At 48.6% G+C, this 6000-nt stretch overlaps 1 protein-coding gene across 2 annotated transcripts in view; it reads right to left on the reverse strand.

Moving 5' to 3' along the window:
* SPTB (spectrin beta, erythrocytic) overlaps positions 1 to 1370 on the reverse strand; it is a 134378-nt gene extending 133008 nt beyond the window's left edge. For both annotated transcript variants that reach the window (XM_030812148.1, XM_030812155.1), the window contains exon 1: positions 1168 to 1370. The gene's annotated coding sequence lies outside the window, so the exon portion shown is untranslated. The remainder of the gene's footprint in view (positions 1 to 1167) is intronic.
* Positions 1371 to 6000: the final 4630 nt, after the last annotated feature.

Here is a 6000-nt window from a genome sequence, read left to right on the forward strand (position 1 = left end):
AGCCGCCTGAATCTCTTTCCTTAGAAACTAAAATACGGATCGTGACTACCTCCAGGCAGGGGTTTTGCATGACTGCCTCCTACCTGGAGGTGACAGCCTAGTCTCTCCCCACAGAAATTCTCAGTACAAAAAGACTGTCACTATATTCCCCCACCCCATCCCCCAATCTGATGCATCTAAAATTTAGATGTACAAAAAACAGTGGCTTCTTTTCATTTTCCTTACTCCTGGCTGGCGCCTCTAATTGCTCACTGAAAACAGTGGTTTGGATATTAATAGGCTATAACTCAAGGCCCTACCTGAAGCTCGTTGTCAGGGAAACAGTACTCCAGCCCCGCAGCTGCTTCCCCAGCCTGCGAAGTACGGATGAGTTGGTGGGAGTTGGGGATTGTTTTACAGCTTCTGTTATTTCTCCCACTTTCTGCTATTTCTCAAGACCAAGTTAGAGGAAGAGGGGAAACTGGAGAGGAGGGTGAGGGTAGAGTAGCCTGGAGAAGCTTAGAGGAAGAGAGGAACTCTTTGGGAGAGGAAGACTAGGGGTCCTTGAAGTATGGCTTGGGGCACTAGGATCTTTCCTCCCTCGGTCTACACGGGGTCACTCTCTGTGTGGTTCCCAGCGCCCGGAGGCCCGGCCCCCTCTGCTGCCCTCACCTGTCCCTCCTGCCTGGGCGCTGGGCGGCCGGGGGAAAGCGCAGCCAAGTTCCCCAGAAGAGGGATATGAGCGGCCACAGGGCTGAGAAGCTGGACAGAAAAAGGCAGAGAGAGCAGCGCGGCGGTCGGACGGGCTAGAGGCGCAATACCCCTTCGCTCCCAGGCCGGGGTCCTGGAGAAGGCGCACGAGAACACGCACCCCCGTCACCCTCTCCCTGCGACCCGGGGTGACGGACTCTCCGGGATCCCGCTCTCCAAAGCTAGCACCAAGTGCCTCGGACGCCCGCGCGCGTTCCCGCGTCCCGGGATGATCTTTGCCGCAGCTGCCGGGCCTCCCGGGCCCCGCACCCCTCCCACCCCACGCCCGACAACCGGGGCTGGACTCCCACCCAGTCCTCTGGGCCCTGCACGTTAGGCACCCCCTGGGCCCAGCGCTCCTCTGAGCTGGGGCCGCGCGTCCCAGCCTTGCGCACCCGCACCCAGCTCCCTTGGCCGCCGGGCCCTCCTGGGACTCACCTGCCCTGGGACTGAAGCGGGGGCCACCCCGAGCCTGGGGGCGGCGGCGGCGGCGGCGGCGCAGGGGGAGGAGGGCAGCGCGGGGCTCCTGGCACAGCGGCCGCCGGGCGCCTGGTGCTGCCGAGCCGCGGACCCGCCCAGAGATATAAATAACATTATCTGAGGAGGGACATTCCTGCCGGGGGACATCGCTGCTGCCGGGACCAGATAGTCCCGCGGCGGGGGCGGGGAGGCGGGGCCGCAGCCTCCCGCAGCGCCAGGCCCAGCCCCCGCCTTCCCCACCCACTCACGCACCTGCCAATCAGCCTCCACGCCTGGGGGCACCTGCCGGGCCTCAGCCAGGCTCCTGGAACCCGCCTCTGCCTCCTCGCCAGCCGCTGAGCCTGGGGCGCCCCCATCGTCGTTCACTGCCCCTAACCCCGCGCCACCCCGAGCCCCCTGAGGCGGGAAGGGGGTTGGACTCTAGCTCGGGCCTAATTCGTGTGCTCGGAGAGGCGAGCCTGGTGGCGAAAATGAGCCCTCCAGCCTTTCCCGCCCTGCATCCCCACTGCACACAGTTCGGTTTTTAAAATATATGAAAAGACATTTAGGCCATAGGGTGGGCGCGGCGGGTACCCAGGCGGTGACCCCCTGCCGTGGCGGGTTTGGGAGGGACAGATTGTTCCCGGGGCTGGTGCATTAGAAAGCGCGCTCCCGGGCGGGCTTCTCCTGGCTGGCGGTGGGAGGGCAGGGGGCGGGCACAGGGCCCGAGGCCCCCACCCCCAGCCCGAGCTCAGTGTCGCTGTTTCTGCCCGAAAACCTAGTGTAATCAGGACGAACCAGGCAAAGCTGGCGGCGCGCAGCCTGCAGTCCCAAGGCGCTCGCACATTGTAGGGACTGTAATCAACAGGCAGGCTGCCACACCTGCCCACTGGCACCTCCTGGCCGGCCCGGGTCTCCGGGCGAGTGGGGGTGCCTCACTACAAGCCTGAATGAGGAGCGGCGCAGCAGGCCAGAGGAAATACTAGAACTGATGGTGCCAAAAAGGCATCTCCGAGTTGCCCCCGGAGACAGACTCAACAGAACACGGGCAGCTTGCAAGGCAGTCCATTTTCTTGACTTTCTAACGATATAAGGTCATTGTTCAGTAAGGTTTACGTGTATGCCTTGCGGTAGCTTTCATCTCTTTTCTCCATCTGCAGTGCCTGGGATGATTTCTCACCAGCTATCAACGCAGGTGATCTCAGGTATTATGGAAATGGCCGTGGAGATTAAAAGCGCATAGATGCTGAAAGAAGTTTTAACTTTTACTGATGCTGCCTGGTGTTCTTAACAAGGGAACAGTCTTACTCCTGAGTTATTTGCTTGGGAGTATAATTGTGCTGTTTTCCAGAATTCACCCAGGAAAGGGGTGTTTAATTGCCAGATGTTCGAGTTTAGTTTATATATTGAACATATGCAAAGATACTTCACTTCCTGCTGCAGTCCCACTTCTTGAGGGTGGGCATTTAGACACGGAGATGTGCTGAGTGGGACAAACGCCCCAGTATTACAAAGCCACAGAATTCTTCACTCCGCCCTCCTCTTGGCCGGACCCTTATTACAGCTCAATTTTCCAAGAGACACTAGTAATATAAGAAAGAGGATACAAAAACATTCATGGTCATCAATAGATTAGCAGTGATCCCCTCCTCCCCTTTGTTGACAACATTTAAGAATGCATTTGTCTATTACTGAGTTAAAAGCAGAAAGTTCTGTTTTGTGAAAAAAAAATATTTAAAAGTCAAATTCTGGCAAGGAAAGCTCAAGAAAAACAGGCCAACTTCAAAAGCTGAGACTATTGTACATCTCAAGCAGAAATCCTTGATCTATTTTTGATAGAAAAAAATGGAGGGAAATTATGTATTTATGGTTTTTTAAAACCTTGTATGAATAAACTTATTAGATAAATTCATGGTTCTCTAGAATGGTGGTTCTGCAGCTACGTAATTATATACTATGCAAGCCAGATAATTCCTTAGTTATAGGTCCGTGGCACTGAACTAAATAGTTGCGTACATATTTTTCTTTGTAGCCTTAAAATTTATAATTTTCAACCATAAGAAAAAATTAATACAATAAAAGCTCCAAATCAGCAGATTACCCCAACATTTTACAAACCAGCTCAGCTGCCTTAGTTATCTCCACTTTAGCTGAAAGCTAAATAATTCAATACAACCTCATTTGCTACAGAGCATGTTATCCTGACAGCATCCCCAAATGCTTTACAGCTAATAGAGTTACAGTGAAATGATAAATCAGAACTGAGGGAGAGAGAAAATTTAGGCTTGCAGTGAGGAAAGGGCATTGTCAAATAATAGGGAAAGGGGAACAGATTCTCTGTGGCCAGGAATGAGAAATTGGGAGAATAAAAGAAGGGAGAAAGGTTGGGCATGGTGGCTCACACCTGTAATTCCAGTACTTTGGGAGGCCGAGGCAGGCGTCTCACTTAAGGTCAGGAGTTCAAGACCAGCCTGGCCAACATGGCAAAACCCCATCTCTACTAAAAACACAAAAATTAGCTGGGTGTGGTGGTGCGCACCTGTAATCCCAGCTACTTGGGAAGCTGAGGCAGGAGAATTGCTTAAACCTGGGAGGCATAGGCTGCAGTGAGCCAAGATCACGCCACTGCACTCCCACCTGGGTGACAGAGCAAGACTCAGTCTCAAAAAAAAAAAAAAAAAAAAAAAGAAGAAGGGAGACGTACATAGGTTCGTTATCAAGGTCATCATTGTGAGCAATAGGGATCAAGTCTGGAGGGACCTCCTCAGAAGAGTATAGAATACCTCTTGGAATTGTCTATGTGAAGGATAGGAGATTAGCCCTCATCCTAACTGGACAAGGGACTGCCCCCACTGGTCTCCCACCCATGTTGAAAACCTACACTTCTGAGCTACCCAGCAAGCACCACACAGGCAGTCTGCAGATTTGGAAGAGCTCTGGAGCCAGAAGAGAAGGTGTGAATTTGAGAATAGATGTTGACAGCCAGAGAGTGGGGGGGTAAGCCTTCACAGAACTGTCTACTCAGGTCTAGCTGAAAACAACAGGTGAGGCCAAGAAGATATAAGTTGAGACTTATGTTAGAGTCATCTAACATAAGAGGGAAATTTCGCTTTCCATTTCTATAGTCTTTGAGTTTTTCACAATAAGCTTGTATTGTTTGATAACAAGTAGAAATGATAAATAAATTAAAAAGTAAAGATTGGATGGAGATGGTGGATTGAATACACGCATTTAGCTTCTCTTCTACCCCATTTCATTGGAAGATATATCTGAAACAGGCATCTAAAAGCACAGGAAAATAAGGAAAAAGGGGATCAGTGTTCCAACAATGTTCAAGAAATCCAGAGATACAGAAAAGACGCAAGATCTGATTCACAGAGAAACAAAATCAGAGGAAACCAAAACAGATTCAGGAGGAGCAATAGTTTAGGGAAGTTGCAAGCAAGAGTTAAAGGATACAAGAGGAGGAGGGGCCCTGAGACAGAATAATTCACTTAGGAGCCTCCTCTGTCCTGCTCACATTAAATATCAGGTGTTTGCCTGCGGGATAAAAAAAAAAAAATTAGTGGTGATCCTGGGACCCAAGGGGGCAGAGCTCAGGGATATAGTGACCCCAAGAAATGACGGAAACCTTTCACTCTCTTGGGATAGCATGTCCTGACCCATCTTCACAGCCCCTGAAGACAGGCTATGATAAGCAGAAAGAGGAGACAAGCCCATTCCCATATTAAGGGATGATGGGACAACCACCAAATATCTTATGGGGAGAGGGGAACCAATACCATGAAAGAGAAGCACCAAATCCAACTAATAGAAGGAAATAATATCAGAGGAAACTAAGTTAATAAAAGGAACAAGATAAATGTTAAATGAATTTAATTTTAATCAGCAAGTCTTGAAAGGATATTGCATCCACAACAAATAATCAGTGAGAAACCTTAGAAATTTAAAAAGTCATTTCTGATATTGAAAATCCATTAGTTGAGAAGCAGAACAGACCTACTTGAAGGGCAAATTAGTGGAAACAGAAGCCAAAGAAATTTTCCCCAAACACCAGGCAAAAGACAAAGGAGATGGAAAGTATGTGAAAATGGTTGAAAGCCATGTAGGCAAAATCCCCCAAGGTCCAGTATTTGCTTAATAGAAGTTACAAAAGGAAAGAAAAGAGAGTAGAAGAAGGTAATAATGGGAAACTAGAATAGAAATTCTCAGAGTTGAAGAAAAGCATAAATTTTCAGATTATAAAAACCAACTGAGTTGCCAGCCAGATGATTTTTAAATATAGTTCACAGTTTTATGAACAGTTTTAAAGTTTATGATTTTATTTATAAAACCCAAGACATTGAATAAAAATAAGTCATAAACCAAAAACTATAATAAGCTACACCAACTTGCTTGGCCTTGAATTAAATTGATCCTAAAAATATTTGGAGCTGGGTGTGATGGCTCATGCCTGTAATCCCAGCACTTTGGGAGGCTGAGGTGGGAGGATCACCTGAGCCTTGGAGTTCGAAGCTGCAGTGAGCTATGATCACGCCACTGTACTCCAGCTTAGGTGACAGAGCAAGACTCTATATAAAACAAAAATAAAAACAAGAACAAAAAACTGAATCACATAACCAAAGTTATTTGTGTGCAATAAATGAACTACTTGAATTCAGTAATGAATATATATGTAGGAAAGCTACTGAAAAAGGTAAATACCAAACCAAACAAACCTGAAGTTCCACTCAACTCAAACTCAAATCCCCACCAACAACAATGGAGGTATCAAGAACTCATGATAATGTTCAGAAATCATCAGAATAGTGC

The sequence above is a fragment of the Nomascus leucogenys genome, chromosome 1a, assembly GCF_006542625.1.
Source record: "Nomascus leucogenys isolate Asia chromosome 1a, Asia_NLE_v1, whole genome shotgun sequence".
Lineage (NCBI taxonomy): Eukaryota > Metazoa > Chordata > Mammalia > Primates > Hylobatidae > Nomascus > Nomascus leucogenys.